Source organism: Temnothorax americanus, unplaced genomic scaffold (assembly GCF_048541705.1).
Source record: "Temnothorax americanus isolate GAGA-0224 unplaced genomic scaffold, ASM4854170v1 Scaffold2, whole genome shotgun sequence".
Taxonomy (NCBI): domain Eukaryota; kingdom Metazoa; phylum Arthropoda; class Insecta; order Hymenoptera; family Formicidae; genus Temnothorax; species Temnothorax americanus.
In genome coordinates, this window is record NW_027509338.1 from 642,895 (window position 1) to 661,902 (window position 19,008).

Here is a 19,008-nt window from a genome sequence, read left to right on the forward strand (position 1 = left end):
TAAAAACAGTGAGAAGTCGATAAAAATTTGTGAGATTGTTCTTTTAGTCTTCCCGATGTGCTGCAAAAAAGTTGAAACAAATCCACTGAACGGTTGCTGAGTTATAACGATTTTAAGGATGTATTGAAGGTATTTTAAATATATTCAGAAATGGCTGAAATTTTGAGATGTTTTTTTTAAATTAAATTAAAAACACTTTGTAAGTGATCTAATAAACGATTTAAGAGTTATTTAAGTTTAAAGTTGATGAAATTAACATTATCACTTATGGAGAACATTTTTGCGGTAAATATAAATAAAAACAGTGAGATATTTCTAAAACTTATTTTATATGTAAAACATACATTATTGATATTGTATTTTAAGTTTTAAAATTTTTTGTTAAAAAACATTTTTTTATTGTTTAAACAATACTAATTATTTAAATGACAAAAAACCGTATTCAAACTGTTAACAATAATCCTTTCTAACATCAGGGATTGTATAAGTAGAACATCCTCAGGAACGTATCCAAATCCTTACAATCGATAATGATCTTTCCCCAGCCTGACCATTGGCACATTGTTAAATTATTATAGATTACATTTTTCTTAAGAAGTAAGTAAATTAAATTATTCCTTTTTTTCTTTTTTTTTTCTTTTCTTATTTAACAGATCTTTTCATATTATTTTAAATTATTGTATAAACGCACATAAGCCTCGAATATGCGTTGATTGCTTCTGATTTGAAACCACTAGCTCATATAAGTATCGATTAGCGTACGTGCGCATTGAGTGGTTTCTATAAACGTTGGCCGTGAAGAGCAAACAGTTCTTGTAGCTTGTAGCCGATCGATTTCCGCTTTTTCCTCTTTTATCAAACAGTATCATTTACCTCGGAAGCAAATACAAATTCGTTAAAGCTAGTCAAATGCGCCCACCTCAGTTAACGATTATCGTGTACGAAGAAAAACAAGAAAATCTTGACTATTTTTACTACACACGAGTACATATGTAAAGTAAAAAAAAATGTATCTGGTATCTGTCAATATACATGTATCTATGTTCGGAAAGTAAAACCATGTTAGGTTTGTTATTTTTAACTGCTCTTTATTGTACTTTATTACGTATAAAGTGAGACAAATGCATGTCATACCTTTAACCTTTAACCCGTCACATCTTTAATTCGTCTATTCAGGTTTTCCAGACCCATGTAGGTACTCGGACAGTTGCTGACATATTTACATAGTACTTGTAATATTATATGTTTATATATATAACAACAATTTTAATATTATTTGGATTGATATAAAATTAGGTAAAAAAAAGGTGTGGTTGTTAGAATTGCATATAGGTAAAACTTTTTATTGAAAAAATTGCGAGTATGCGTTAAAGATTGTTTCTGACATACAATCAAAACAAATTTATCTATTTTTTTTTAACTGGGTTATCGTGATGAAGCAAAAAATTATAAAAAACAAATATTGTATAAACATGGTTTCTTACATCTTTTTACCTCAGGAATATTGTTTGAAAAAGAAGTGGGTCACTGTGACTGCTAAACAATGACGCAAAGCAAGAAAAGTGTGCGACCATGCGAGGTAGCTGCGACGCGATGAGCCGCGGTGATGCATAGATCTCGTGTTAGAACCTTTTGCTGTATTCATGACCGTCGACGTAAATCAAAGGTATAGTATGTTCGCAAACGAACGAGTTTTACTAAGAATCCATACTTCAACTAAAATTCGTTTAAGCTTTCAAATTTATTAAAATATCGGAATTCGGTTACATGAGTATACTAGATTTCATATCTTTTGTTAAGTCTTTTGAAATATCTAATATCGACTAATATGTTTTCACTTTCTGCGAAATATATGTGATGTTAATCGAGACAATTATGATTCTGAATTATTTTAAATGATAATTAAGGATATTACATGAAAATTGTTAAGATAACGGTTATTCATATCGTAGATATGACTTGAAATGATATGATTGTCACAAGTGATCATATAGTTAGAAAATATCACAATGTTATAATTAGTCTAACGTAGTGTTATAATTAGTGTAATTGATCTTATTTTTTTTTTGGAAGAGTCCGTTATGAAAACAGCTTTGAAAAACATTGTTCTCACGTTCTCATGGAAATGCACACATTTCAGAGTTCACTAAGCCGATAAAATAGTGTCATATAACATATGTACGTTTTTCGAAGTCGTAGAATATTTTGTCGCGTTGGTGGAATCGTGTTATTGGTTTTGCACAGCTGCAGCCGCGATATATAAGGCCACGTTATTTGCCTGATTCGCAGTTTTTTCTTCGGTGTTGGAAAATAAAACAATTTAATACTTCTTTTAGCGACGTTAAATGAGACATTTTGTATCTTGCGACTTTGTGAGTTTTCTTTCTTAAGAACGTTTTTTTCTTATGATATATTTTCGATATTATAGTTCTACAATATAATACACACAAAAGCTTTCTCTGAGCTTAAAAGATTTAACAAAAGGGGATAAATTTATATACATAGTTATATTAATACGTTTTTCTTTTATATTATATTTATTCTATATTATACTTAAAAAAAAAGAGATGATTTTTTTTTCATAGATTATAAACGATGCCAATAACAATGAGTTATTTTTTTGTGGTCTTAACAAGAATTTTACATTTATTATTTTACGTAATTATTTTACGTAAATAATTAAAAAAGAATAATAAAATAATTGAGGACTCTCGATAATAATAAGAACATACAAAAAAAATTGGCAATAAGAGAGTCGACGCGATTATTAGTGCGTAATGTCAAAAGACAGATATATTTTCATATTACATGTTTCCGGACGTTTCGGCTCTTCTTCGAGCCATCCTCAGCAGTACAATAAACCATTCTCCATTATAACCATGAACTTTTGGATTAGGAGGAACATAATTAAAAAAGAAATATTTATAAAAATAACTTTTTTCTCTTTAATATAATATAATATTGTGTAGCGCTCGCCGCGGGTCCGCGTTCGCGTCTCACCTCTCGCACTCTCACTCACTCGCGCAACCGGCACTCGCGGTCAATGAGACGACACAATGTAAGAAAAGGAAAGACTCGTTTATTAGAGCAAACGAATTGAAACACAGAATCGAGCTGTCACGTCCGCTCGGAGACGGAGACTCCCAACAAAACAAAACTAAATCGTAGTAAATCGATATCAATAAACAGCTGGTCGTCAGGGACGATCTTTGACTTCCGTTCGTGCAACGGGTGTCTCAGCGCGGGCGCAACAATATAATATAATATAATATTTGAAATTGTTATTATTTCTTAGCCAGCGTACAGTAATTATTAACGTTTCTTATGCACATAAGTGAGTTTTACTGGACATTTACGTTTTATAAAATAGCATCAAATTATATAGTATATAACGTTGAGTGTACTTGGGATGAGTTTACCAAATTATGTTCTAAAATAGTATTATATATAGTTAGTATATATAAATGTAATTTTTTGAATAATCGCGAAATCAGATAATAAAAACCAGAAAAGATAGCTTCGTCCGTCAGTGATTAAAAACAAAAAAAATTTTTTTATTATAACGACTAGCAACAATATATAAATAATATTCACGATGTTTTGACCCTTGGTTCGAGTTTTTTTCAAGTAAAGTTTGTAACATAAATGGAACATATAGCGCGTCAATTCGTAATATTAATTATATAAATTAATTAAAACAGAGAGAGCACACACAATACCTAAATCCTCATAGTATTAAGTCGTCAGTGGTAATCGCGAGACATCTTTGTGTTTATGAAAATGTTCCAAAATAGTCATAAAGTATTTGATAAATTACGTAAATAGAAGGAGAATATGAAGATTACAACAGGTCTTATGTGTTTCGTGTGTCACAATTTTGAAAATGGTACATATTCAATCGAAGATTTATGTGCATGGTATATCTCTCACTAATTTGACATGTCGCACGTGTGGAAGTGATTGGGAGACTGATTAAGCTTGACAAAGAAACCAAGACAAGAGTCAGAAGATGGTTGACTAGGAGAATATTTTTAAATAATATAAATATTAAACCGACATAATGACTCGGTCATATACTGAGTTAAGATTCTCTGTGTGTTTTTTTTAAATTGATAGTATTTAGTATTATTTTGTTTCTTTATAAAAAACATCTCAGCAATTTTTCTCATTCTCGTATTACTTTCTTTATGTAAAATTTTAGGTGTCGTCTACTACTTAAAGTTGTGGTTGTTATGTAACCGGTGTTTGCTCACAACTGAGATAATAAAGAAAATTCCACACTTTTCTTTTTTGTATGTTACTTCAATTAATTTTTGCTTCCTTATAGAGAAAGCTTTGTTTTCATAAACTTCGTATATGGATCTTTGATCGCATATAAAACTAGATCTAATCAACCAAATATTAATGAATTATATATGAAATAGGGGTAGAAGAAACCAAAGAAAAGATTGTTTTTTGAGTTTTTGATGCCAATGTGTTGCTTATGTTCTAAAACGTTAAAAAATCACTTTTGAACAAAATGTCTGTGTGTATGTATGTATGTGTGTGTGTATCTTTTTTTTGTTTATGCTCTAACTTCCGTAATTTTTGAGATATTGGGATGTATTTTTTTTAATCGATAGAGTATCATGTAAGAAAAATTGGGATTGAATTTGGCGATGAACGGTAAAGCGGTTCTTTTTTAATAAAATTTAGAATTTTGGTAGAAATGTTTATGGTTGTTCTAACTTCAGCAAATTTGGAGATATCGATCTATTTCTAATTTTATTATATTCTTCAGTCTTTTTTTTCTACCCCTATTTCATATATAATTCTTTAAGGCCGGTATTCATAGTCGAGTCTTATATCTAAGATTGTTTTAGGTATAGTCTTAAGGCGTCATCAGCCAATAAGAGGGCCGTATTAGCATCTTAAGACATCACTTCCTCTATGAGGAAGCCAAGTGCAAATTTCCAATTTGCACAATTTTTCTATTCTTTTATGAAAAATTTTAAGCTTTTATTAAACATGGAAAATGAGAGATATGACATATCACAATTCATGTCATAATATTTTTAGATTTACCTCTTAATATATGTGTACTTCCACCAAGCGTATCACATTTCGATGACATAGAATGCTCATCTTTAGTGTGTATATCGTCGACTTTACTTGGCGGCGATATTTCTTTGATCAGTATGCCGATCGCTCAGCAAATTGCTGGGCATTGGGCAGCAATTTCAGTAATATGTGCCGACTATAAACATTTATGGCTCAATAAATGTTTCAACACATTAATTTGTAAACAAATTATGTACGCTCTTCTTCATAATCAGAATCTATTTATTAAAGCGATTGCGTTGAAAAATTTAAGAACTATGATAAGTTATTAATTTTTATTAAAAAGAGTTACAAAAATATACATAATGTTAAAAATGTTACTAAATAATAATGTGTAAAATAATGTTTACCAAGCAAACAAACGAAAACACACACACACACACACCTACTGTATTTCTACTCTATTATATTTTAAAACTATATTCTTTATATATATATATATATATATATATATATATATATATATATAGATAACAGAATCTGACACTTCGGCTAATGTGCTTGTTTCCCACGATGTCAAGAGAAACATTCCCCGATAAAATTAGACATGTCCCTTGTGAAAAGGGACATATAATGTTAAATGAACTACTCGAATCCGTAGGTGGATCAATCGAAACATATTTGCAGTCATATCTTACTGCCTTCGAATATAAAAGTGTAACAACATTCGACTGGATGATGCACTTATATTACCATTTTTCTTCGCAAAAGCATCATGTACGTATATTTTATGAGAATGAAATAAGTTTCTCCAGTATTGTTACTTTTAACATGACAATTTTATGAGAAATTTGGCGCAAAAATGGGTTACATGGAACGATTCTACCGACAATCTTTTTAAACGATCCGATTCCTTCCTCAATTTTTTGTAATTTATATGTATCTATATTTTTCGAAATAATAACGCTTTAATTTGATATTCAGATTTAACTATGGTATCAGAATAATATCACAGTGACGAGATAATTTATTATTAACTTTTTCAACGATAAATAATTTCTCTTTGTATTTACTTCTTTAATCTGTTAAAAGATAGGTAAAATAACATTTATTAATAATACATACATTACATTTAGACATACATAGACATTTGAGACATTATTTTTATATACATATATTACAGATATCAACAGTTTTTACCAAAATTTACTTCTCGTAACTATAACATGACTAACAAAGAGCGACTGTCGAGAGAAACACAACACACACAACACAATACTCTAAATCTAAATAATTTACAGATTATTGTACACCGTCATAATAATAGAAACAGTCCATCACTACACGATAATGCAAACAGTTTTTTTTTTTTTTTTTTTTTTTTTTATAATAAGTTTCTTAACCAGTATAGACAATTTAAGACTTGTAAAGACTAGGTAATTCTATTGCTATGATATTTATCCTGTATAAAAAAAGCAAGTCATCTTACACCTCAGGGTAATAATGCCCTCGCTGACTGTAAGAATTTACGAAAAGTGTATCTTCCCATGTAAGTGTGTGACGTTTAATTTTCTTTTTGCGATTAATACTGCGACTAGTACTGCAATAATTTTTATCATTGTGTGTATTATTTAAGCAACGTAAAGCACAATTATAACAAAATATATGCCCACAATCTCCAGCATCAAGATATCCGACAGATATATTTTCCGTTCATGTTATTTTAAAAAATTCACATACGATTTGACAAAAATACAAAGATATTTTTTCTCTTATTAATTTTTTTATTCACAAATTTTACAATATAGTTTAGCACATATATCGCTTCCTTATAGTATCCCTTTCTGTTCTGAACTTAAAATATCTTTCCTGCAACTTCCCATTTATTTTCTTTTTTAATTTTTTATTTGAATTGCTCGCATATATTTTGTAAGGTGTATCCTTCAGTGTTACTCTTCTATACTTTTTAACACTGCTTTACTTGTCTTTTTTAAAATTTATTGCTTTTGTATTCCTTTTTTTTCGGTATTCTTTATTGTGTCAACATCTTCTTTAGTAACTTCAGAAATATTTTTCCTATTTGCACATCTTATTTTCTATTTTTTTCTTAATTCTTTTTTTTCTTTTAATTTCCTCAATTGTTTTATTACTTTTTCATTCATTATCTTTTCTCTTTTTATCTTTTTCTTCTCTTTCAACTTCCTTGTCATTATTTCCTTACATAAATTTAATACTGTAAGTGATTATTTGGCTAGTGATTAATTATTATACTTATTTCGAGTATTAAAAGTATTGTTTTTAATGATTTTAATACTCAAAATAAGTAATTAATTACTAGCCAAATAATCACGCACAGTATTAAATTTCTATAAGGGAATATAACCATACATATGGTTATATTATTCCAGGACTGTACATTTCAGAAAACGTAAACAGTTCCGGAACATACCTTTGTGCAAACATATATAAAATATGACAAAAATATTAATTTACCTGTAGTATACAATTAAACTGCAGAATAAAATGGTTAATCCGTCACAGGATATTAATAATAATAAGTTTTTACTGTTGAATGTATCAATATTATTATTAGTTATGTTTTCTGGTCTGACATCTAAATTAATAATAGTTTCTAATTAGTAAACATGTAAAAACATTAGTACTTATATTGTCCATTATACATGTTTCTCTTGTACCTTCTCTAACTTATCCCAGATATGATTACTTCAACTATTTCTGTATTCTCATCTATATTCTTTCTCTTCCTCTTTCTCTCTCTTTTCTTTTGATTTATATACTTATCATCATCATCAGCATCATCATCAGCTTGTCATTCTCGACCGCTGTTGAACACAGGCCTTCTCAAGGTGTTTCCATTTTTGTCTATTCTGAGCAGTTTCAATCCAGTTTGTCGAAATTCTTTTAAGATCATCTGTCCATCGAGATGGTGATCTTTCTCGATTTCGCTTATCGCCTTTTGGTCTCCATTTAATGATCTTCTTCCATCTACCGTCCATTAATCTCGCTATATGACCCGCCCAGTTCCACTTCAGCCTTGTAATGCGCTCTATAATGTCCTGAACGCCCGTTCTTCTGCGTACTTACTCGTTTCTGACTCTGTCTTTTAGAGTTAAACCAATCATGCTTCTTTCCATTTTGCGTTGTGTTGTTTGCAGTTTCTTTACAGATGCTTTGGTTAGGGTTAACGTTTCTGCTTTATACGTAAGGACTGGTAGTACGCACTGATTAAAGGTCTTTCTTTTTAAACTAAGGGCCAATTTCTTCACCATTGGATAACTATCCTTCGGTTAACCTCACTCGTCATTTCTTTCTAACTGAGAAAGTTAGAAAGAAGCCCCCTTAGAAACTCTTAATTTATGCTGTTGTTTATTTATGCAATTTAGTGTTAAATAGTTTTTAATTATTAATTAGAAAAATTGTTATAAATGCAAATAAATTTAAATTCCCTTTATTTGTAATATTTAAATTGTTAACTAATAATTTTTATTCTGGAGTTATTCAAATAAATTAATTTTAATTATTATGTACCTTTATTCTGTTTAGTATTTTATATATGTATAATAGTTTGCAATATAGATGATTTATAATATATTATAGTCATCTTTTATTTATCACCAAAAATTTTATTTTTGATTTTTTAAATATAAATATTATTTTTACATAGCTATGTCTTATAGTAGTAAGTAATAGTTATTTGTGTAACAAGTACGGGAAGTTGAGAATTGGACATGAGTGCGGAGTGGACCCGCACGAGTGTCCAATTCTCAACCCGCACGTGTTACAAACCCTATTTTATATTACAAAATGCGTGGAAAGTGGCCTATTGCGTGCGCGCCATCTGTGCGACGGATGGTCGATTCCGCACGCGCGAGAGATTTCTCACTTGAAGCCATGTGGGAATGAGATATAAGGGTTATTTATGTCACGATTCCTAGCAGGGAACGTCGTTATGGTAATAATTGATGGAAAAGTTTTTTACTTTTTATATACTATACATGTACACACTTTATATTAATTTGTGTAATAACCATAGAATTTATACAGTAATCATGTGTGTTAGGGCGGCAGTGTGGCCTAGTGGTAGAGCGCCAGACTCGTAATCTGAGGAACCAGGTTCGAGTCCACTAGAGCCATGAAGCATGGAATGTTTTTCCGATAGCTGCGCCCCTCCGTGCAAGATAGGATTCTCTTGTGCGGAGAAAACTGGGCTCCGTCTTTCGGAAAGAGACGTTAAGCCGTTGGTCCAAAGGGTTAAAGTGAGAGGAGAAGGGTAGTATTGGTAGTAGATTGCGAACCTTGCGAGGATATGCAATAAATTACGAATTTTACAAGAATAAACAAATAAATTAGCCAATTATTTTTTAAAATGTATAAACATCGCAATATTATGGATAATCAATATCCATGAGTTCCATGACTAAATATTCTTAAACTAAATAAAGAATTTTTAGTGCAAAACAAACAATAAAATATTAAGTCATTAAACAAGAAAAAATAATAAATATTAAAATATATCAATTCTTTTACAACGGAATTTTACGAGCCTTACGCGATGCAAACTCATCAATAATATTCTCATAATTAAGTTGTCTTGCAACCGAATTTTCTATGGACAAAATGCCCATATTTGTCAGTTTTTGCTGCCCCATAGAAGATCTTAAATATGTTTTGATGAAATTTACTAAAACTCCGTTCGCATGAAGCTGCAGTAAGCTAACAGGCAGCGTTAAAAATATTCTTAAAGCTATATCGGCATTTGGACAAGTTTCCACTAATGAAAATTTATGGAGTCCCTGAAGCAAGTTTAAAAAACTTGTGGATTTAGAGTCAGCAAAAAGGGTGTGCGCTTGAAATTTTAAAGTTTAATTCACTTATAAATTCTGCTCCATTTATGTCGTGTTTGTAATTAAATGTTAAATCTGCCGCTTGTTTTTTTAGATTTTCAATAGTAATGTTCTTTAAACTCTAAATAGATAAAAAATTAAAATCTGCAGCACTATCATTAAGTTTTTCAAATCTCCATTGAAAATGAGTTATTAAAGTGTCTGTTACTTAAAAATATTAATTTTAAAATTTTCTTTAGGTGTTATATTGTAATGTGTATCCTGTTTTTTTGCTTGTCTTCTTTTTTCTACGAAATCACCCTCTATTCTTATCTTTTCACTTAATTTTAACGCTTTATGAAAGATTTTCTCAAAATTTAATAATAAAATTAAAAATAGACCGATATCTTAAAATTTACGGAAGTTAGAGCTAATACCAGACATTTTTCTAAAAAGCTGGGTCTAATCAACCAAATCTTAAAGAATTATATATGAAATAGGGGTAGAAAAAACTGAAGAAAATTTGGTTGATTAGTTTTATATGTGAGCTTTATATGCTCTAGCTTTATATGCGAGCAAAATTATGGACCTTTGATCGCGTATAAAGCTGGATCTAATCAACCAAATCATAAAAAATTATATATGAAATAGGAGTAAAAAAAAAGACTGAAAAATATAATAAAATTAGAAATAGATTGATATCTCCAAATTTGCGGAAGTTAGAAGAGCAACTATGGGCATTTTTAACAAATTTCAAAATTTAAATTTAAAAAGGAACCCCTTGATTATTGATTATTAGCAATTTTTATTAATTCTATTATATTCTTCAGTTTTTTCTACCTTTATTTCATATATAATTCGTTAAGATTTTGTTGATTACTTCTGGAGTTATAGAAATTTCAGTAAATTTGGCACATACACACACACACACACACATACATACATACAGACATTTTTTAAAATTACAATTTTTTGACGTTTTAGAACATTCTGAACACGTTCAGAAAAAAAAGAAAAAAAATTTTTTTAACGAAATATAAATGTCAGATTAAAACTTTTAAGATGACATAAAAAAAGAATAAATATTACAACTATTATTTATTACAAAAAAATGGTTATATATCAAAATTTTAATGCAAATCTGTTGTTTTTAAGCAAAATATAAAATCAAATTCAATCATTTAATACATATAATATATTTGCATATCTAATATACAATGTAAATTATATATTTAATGGTAAAAATCTCTATTTAATTGTATAAATTATGGCACTATATTATTCAAGAATTTAATACCAAAATAATCACAAAAATTTAAAAGTTAATTAGTCATTTACATATTCTAAAAATAAATAAATTTGTTACAAAGCACAATTACTAACTTATTTCACTCTACAATAATATCGTACGCTTAAAATAGACAAATATCGAGCGTTAGGAATTAGAAATTGCAGGTCGCACGAGTTCATGGCAAACGCTCTCAGGTTGAGCCGATGGTCGAGCGACTAATTTTTCTTACTTGTCAATGTAGTCGGGACACGCGATGGTAGAGAGTTTAGAACCGACGAAAACGTAGAATTTAGTGATCTATTTTTAGGCAAGCGCGCCTTGGGCGGTCGCCGAACAACTACCTGGGACTAAGTTGGTATTTCATACAGATAAAGACCAGGCCGAATCCATAGTTAAATCACTTAAATCACAAACGCAATTGTCAATGTACATGTGATCCATACGTATACAATGTATGTTCCATAAATCTATCATGAGTGTTCAATTTAGCCAATTTTAATTGTAACAATTCAAAATCGATCTTTTTATAATGATTATTTAGTTTTAAATATCTTCATAACTAAGCCTCAAATTAACATACTATACTCAAAATCTATTTAACATTATATAAAGATTAATGCAATTACATAAATTATCTAAAGCATTTTGTTATCAGTTTATATAGCTCTAAAGTTTAATTTGTACAAATCTTATAATAATCTCCAGCTTCAAAGCTACTGGAGTTTTAACCTCATTAATTACTGAGAGAAGAAACTCCAATCTAGATTTATCAAAAAATCCGCAAATAAAAGAAAAAGGATGAAATATCCAGCATTCGTAAAAGGTTAATCAAATTTTGAAGTTAACTCAAACTTAAATAAGCGCGTTAAAACTTTTATATACGAGGACTCTCTTTTCTTTTTTTTCTTTTTCTCTTTCTCGTAGAATTCCTCGTCCGATATTCTAGTTTTAATCTTTAGCTGATTATATAGAAGTTCAAAGGAAGTTTCTATACAAATTTTGAAACATTACCATAAGAAAGAAAGAAATTTGCAATTAATTCACATCATACGTTATAACGAACCTCAACTCGCAAGAGTTATATTGGTTTGGAACGAAGATAAAACCTTCGTCACAACAGGTATATCTTCCGAATACAAAAGTTTTGCGAATTAGCAAAGTTCGCGCAAACTGCGAACGCCGTCGTCTTCCTTAACTCGTTTCGTCACGAGAACGGTGCTACGCGCTCATTTATAATGTACGCAAGTAGTAGTCACGTGAGAACATTGCGAAGAAAGAGAAAATACGAAATACGAGGACATACAATTACACTCTTGCATTTTAATACAAAAAATGAAATATGTATTTAAAACATTTAAGTAAAACTTTATAAAATAATCTAAATAAAAACAGTTAGTTTACTCAGAAAAGGAAGAAACAGGAAAAAGAAAGAAAAAAAACATGAAAAAAAAGAGAAAAAATAAAGTTAATGAGAATAAAGGTATAAGGTATATACATAAGTATCAGGCAATTCATACAGTCGCGATATTAATTACGACTTAAAGAACTGTTCATCTCTCCGAAAATGACAAATTATTGGTAAGATAATTTATATTGTTACAAATATATTTTCACTATCTTCTTCACATGAAGGTTTCGCTTCTATAGTCAAAATCGGTTTTTCTTCAAGAATTCTATTATTAAAATCCACATTCACACACAATTCTAAACTGATATCGAATACACGTGCAGCTTCTGAAAGATCAGAAAGATACAAAAAATATATAAATATTCAACTAATAAGAAAGTAATTTTGAAAGTTTTGTACAAAATTTAATATAAAACTTTCTTTTAAATATAAGTTTAAAAAAAGAAAATGATGAAATAATTAAATACCTGGTCTTGCATAAGAATACTCGATCATCTCTAAATGACAAATCCATCTTTTCAAGTGAAAAGATTACTTCGACGGCGAATCTGTTACTAATAACGAATATCTTTAAACTAGTCCCAAAACACAGTACCGCGTTGTCTTTTCCCCTACCTCGCTTTCTCGTGTTTGACAACATTGTTTGTTTATTAGAGAGAGAATATCGTATGTACCTATACATTTATAGAAATTTGCGTTATGTCCAGTGAATAAAAATACTGTAAAAGAAGAATCTTTTACTTGCTTTTATTGTTAGATATTATACGCAAAATCGAATAAATGCTTGATGAATAAGTAAATATTACATTTTTATGTATCTACATTTATAATTGCAAAAGAAGGACAAAGCTCATATATTCGTTGGACACGATGAAATATGATAATTCCAACAGTTCAGGTATTTATTTTTATTTTTATATATAAAGAGAGTTTATAATAAATCTTATGCTTCCGTAAAATTATATTTAACTAAATACTTTATGAAATGTTTAATCATATATAATATTAGTCAATAAATTTGACAAAGTATCGAATTTAATTTTTGTAATAAAGCTTATTCTGTGATTCTCTCTATTTTTGTGATATAAAATCTTATGGTTTTAATAATTTGATATTTTGCATAACGTAAGTTTAATAAATTGTAATACGTATGAGTAATATAAATTATTAAATTTTTCAACGTAGATATTTTAATCATCTAGAATCGTCTAGCCCGGGAACAAGGTATTCTTTAAATGAATTAGTAAATATTTTTTTATTATTATAGATAGAGTATGTTTTAAGTTTAAAGCATACATATGTTTTTCTCAATAATTTAAGATTTAATAAATGATAAATTTTGCGATATATCGCGCAGGATATTGAGCAATCGATCATTTCTAAAAAAACATTCTTTTCCCTCAGACTCCACGTCGTTTGCAGAATAGAACTTTCTTTTACTTTTGCTCCCTTCGTCACGAGCCGAAATTGCGTGCGGCCCGAGAAATTCGCTGGAAAAAGAAACGATCTGTAGCTGTCGAGTGCGATCCATTACACTTCATTTTATCCCCTCGGCTCCATCGGCGCTCTCTCTTTTCCGCGCGCGCCTTCTTTTGATCTTTCGAGTGAAGCATGTCGGCAGAATAAACGATCGCCATTGTGCACAGTATAACGTACACTCAGAAAAAAAATAATTGCCGCAACTATAAAAATGTGAACAAATAGCACCTCAACTATTTTTTATGGGTTATAGAAATCAAAATACTATATAGTAAATTAAAATACATAAATATTGTCAGACTAATTAAATAATATGATTAATGCAACTATATTTATAACGTTATTGTTGTTCTATGATAACATTATTACCTACACTATATTTTCATAGTCATTATTATGAAGATATTTAGTTGCTTGAAATATAATGTTAAGGTATTACGAACAGTTGAAATTTATTTCTCATAACTATATTTCCATCGTTACAAGTATAACGAGACTTGTATTAAGGAAGCAATGTTTTAATGTTAAAAATTACAATATATTTTTATTGTCATAGCTATACTATCATAGTTGTAAATACTATACTTTTTAAGTAATATCAATCAAATTTTTATTGCACTGTAGGTAATGTGTTTCTTTGTTATCCAAACTATATTTTTATTTATCCATAAACTACAAAATTTTATTTAATTAAATTATATCTTTTTAAGATTATATATATATATATTAACACTATATATTTTTAATTATGCTGACTAAGGTTTTAAAATCGTATGAAAGTAGTGACAAGACCCTCGAAATTAAAAAGAATAAGGAAAAGGCTGTAAGGGTCACACGCGGTTCTTCAAGCGTATAATAGTCTCAAAGTAATTTTATTCACAATAAAACGATCCGTACGTTTCGACTCTAATTCGAGTCATCCTCAGCAGTAGTTCAAATTAGAATAAACGTTCTCCTTTATACATAGCAAGTTTGCTGTTTGGAAATTTGCAGAAACCTACGACTACGACAGCCAAGTCTGTAAAATAAATTAAATGCAAAAATCCAGACAAGTTCACGAGTTCAGAAAACTTACCAAGTAGTCTGGAGAATTTAAAAAACAATAGTATGTGCCACACAAAGGCATGGTGAGAAATTATGTAAAGAGCGATCCGGAGATCCTGTCGTCTCGACGCAAGCAAACGATATGAAACCGTATAACACGCAGCAAGAAGTTTCAAGTCAAGAGTCGGTACCATAAATAAAAGTGTAGGTCAGGGACAAATAACAAAGGTAAAAATCGATATCTAAATACAGAATATTAAACGCTAATTCTACCGAATGGCAAAGACAGCTATGGGCATGTTTTTACAATTTGTCTAAAATAGAAACGTATGCGTGGTGTAGAAACTCTGTGTCGGTTTGCGAGTTCAAACTGTTCTTTTGTAATTTTATATGTAGCATTTCAGAAACTAGTCGCTTAGATAAGAAGCTCTCTCTGTCAAGGATTTCCACATTTTCCCAATCAAAATCGTGATCAAAATTGATTCTATGCTCAGTTATGACGGATTGAGTTGCTGTATTTCTATTAATGAGATTACGATGTTCCGTAACTCTCGTTTTTAGTTGTCTCAAAGTCTGCCCAACATATGTGGCGTCACAATTTTTACAGGAAATTTTATATACAACATGCTTGTTTGATTGGGTGGGGAGAATATCCTTCTGAACTCTAATGAACCTTTTCAATTTATTAAGACTAAAGAAAGACAAGTTAACATTCAAATCCTTTATCACACTTTTGAATTTCTCCGATATGTTAGGAACATATGGTATAGTAAACTATTTACCCCGACCTTCTTTAATCGTAGGTGGAGGTACGTTCTGTTTCTTGGTACGTTTCTGGAGCAAAGATTTGATTCTCGTATTAATGGTATTGAATATGAATGTTAACGGATAGTCGTTATTTAACAAAATGTCAATTATTAGTTTAATATTCTTTTGATGATATTTAGGGTGTGATAGTATAAACGCCTTATCAACCATGCCAATAACTGTGCCTCTTTTTTGAGAAACGGGGTGTTGCGACATAAAATTCAAATACCGTCCCGAAAATGTCGGTTTGTGAAACCAATCGAATTCTAGGAAGTTATTGTTGTTAATCAACGTTACATCTAAAAAATTTATCTTATTGCCCCCTACTTCAATAGTGAACTGTAAACGAGGGTGGTATGAATTGAAAGCATGTAAAATTGCGTCAATAGAATTCGGTGGTACAGCCATTACAATGTCATCTACGTATCTAAAGTAAAACGGTAATGGAAATGTAAGAGATTGCAACACCCTGCTTTCCAAGTCCTGCATTACAATGTCGGCGGCGATAGGCGAGAACGGAGAACCCATGGGCGAGCCAAATTTTTGTTTATAAAAAGTGTTATTGAAGGTAAAGAACGTTGAGTTTAAAATTAGTTCTATGGCTTTCAAAAATTCAGCTTTAGGAATCTTGCAATTCTTAGAGATATATGCCCATCTACAGGAGATGCTTTCCAACACTAAATTTGTAGGAATATTGGTAAATAATGATATAACATCAAGTGAAATAAAGATGTAATTATTATTAATCTGTGTGCCGTTAAGTTTAGAGACAAGTTCAAAACTATTATTTATGTGACTATTGGGTACGGGTATACTTGTAGAAATAATCTTATGCAAAAAGTAAGCCAAATCGTATGTTGGACTGTAAATAGAAAAAATAATTATTCGAAAAATATATCCTGCTTTGTGTCTTGTAACATCTCCGTAATTTTAAGTCTATACATGTCCACGTCTAAAGCCACAGTACAGTTACCTTTATCCGCCCTCGTGAAAATGATATTAGGATGGTTGTTTATAAATATTTTGGTGGATTTCAAGGAATTTACAATGTTTAGATATGAAGGGGATTTATTATGTGAAAACGAGAGAAGATTGTTGATGACAGGGATGGAACGGTTTCTGATATTCAATATCTGATTAATGTGTAAACCTCTAGTGTTACCTTCAATGCATTTAATAAAATCAATAATGGTATTTTTCATATTATTAATAGGAAGGGAGAAAATCTCACCCAACTGTAATAAAGATTGTACATCTTCAGGAATTTCAATGGAAGAAAGGTTAATAAACCATTTATCTTTAATAGTGTTCAACGAGGATTTAATTGGCGTGCTTAGGAAGCAAAGAGGATCGAGGTGGACCTCATAATTAGTGTTACTAACGGGTAAAGACGGGGTCGACACAGTGTTACAGACATAGTGTACGGGGTTGATCTGTTCTATTTTAGAAAGATTGTGTTTACGGATAAGCCATGCACAATTCGAAAATGTTATTGTCGAGAAATAATTTTGCCAGATGAAGTTGCTGTTTCATGGCTATAGTATAGGATAAATTTTTTCTATTATTTGATGTTGAAGCACTTTGCTTTAATGGGCGATGTTAAACCGCATTGACCATATATGAACTAATGGACCTACAATTTCCATTATTCGAGCATAATGAAGCATATTGTGATGTTTAGGTTTTAGTGTTTCGTGAAAAAGTTTTATATATAAACTATGATGTTCTTCTATAAGATTACGAAGTAATTCTATATCATTACAAGACACAGAAGATTGCAGAGTGATGGAAACAATTTGTCTGAGCAATAAATACAATTTCCACATTTTATTTCTTCGTGGAATTAGTTCTCCAAAAATTAAACCCGCATTTAAAATAAAACATTTCATTTCTGCCGCTGACATTTTTAAATATTTATTCTGTAATTGCAAATAAGTAATAAGTGGAGGTTTATTAGCTCCGTCGGGGTATTTAAAATATTTTAATTTAAAATTAAATGATTCTAATTTACTTTTTGTGTCAATTAATTTATGTAATATTAAACCCATGTTATAGTTACAAACACCTTCGAGTAAGTCATGCATAATATCCACACAAAAATTTTCTGTAACGTGAAAATCTGATACATTATTCCAAATACATTCTTCTGCTATTCCTGTTTGCTGACAATTATTTTTTTTAATATCCAAATTGTAATTTTCTTTGTTGCGTAATTTCTTCTTTGATCATCATAGTTGAATTTTTCTTTTTAACTTTACAAAATCTACAAAAATAATCAGCATTGAAACTTTTTGTAAAACCAAGCATAGAATTAAGTCCCAAATTATCACCAATTATTAACGCAAGTTTGAAAAAGATGCAGACATTTTCTCCGTTAATGTTAATTTTAATTCCTTCTGTTGCCAAATTATTTAACTGTTTAATAACGTTTTTGTATACAGTTTTCGATGTAAATTCATTGACATCACTAGAATGCGTAATTTGAAAAAGAAATATATTGTCTAATTTTGATTTAAATTCCGGAGGTAAACAAGGTAAAAAAATATACAATCCAGACATCTTATAAATAATAGTTGCATGTAAACCTAACGGATTTCCACACTCAAATTCATCTTGATATAAAAATAAAGGTAGAAAAATGTGATTTAATTCCGCGGTTTTGACTTCCAAAACTGAGTTTGTATAATATTTGAAATATTATGTGAGTCAGAATTTAAATTGGACATATATTTCATTGTTTTGGCAAACACATCAGGAATTTCGAAAAATTTTTGTAAAACCACATCTATTGGAATAACAGAACCATTACATTTTACGTGGTTAATAACATTTGAATTTGATTCTTCTCGGTAACCAAAAATCAAATTTTTTGGGTTTATAAGGTAATGCCGTTTTTGTAATTCTTTAAAACATTTGTATTCGGTATCTATTTGAAAAAAGCTTGATTGAAGATTATTAAATTGCTCTTGGATTTCGTCTACGGCAGAATTATGAACAGATTTTATAATTATTTCTTTTAGAGAATTCATAAAATTATTGTTTAATACATCATTAAATAACGCTATTATCTGCTCAGCCTGATTGCGACTTAGTTT

The 19,008-nt window shown here is 29.8% G+C and overlaps 1 protein-coding gene across 9 annotated transcripts in view; it reads left to right on the forward strand.

Annotated features, from left to right (window-relative positions):
- The window catches only part of Shal (potassium voltage-gated channel protein Shal), a 222,411-nt gene that overhangs the window by 64,931 nt on the left and 138,472 nt on the right, over positions 1-19,008 (forward strand). The gene's annotated exons all lie outside the window — the stretch shown is intronic.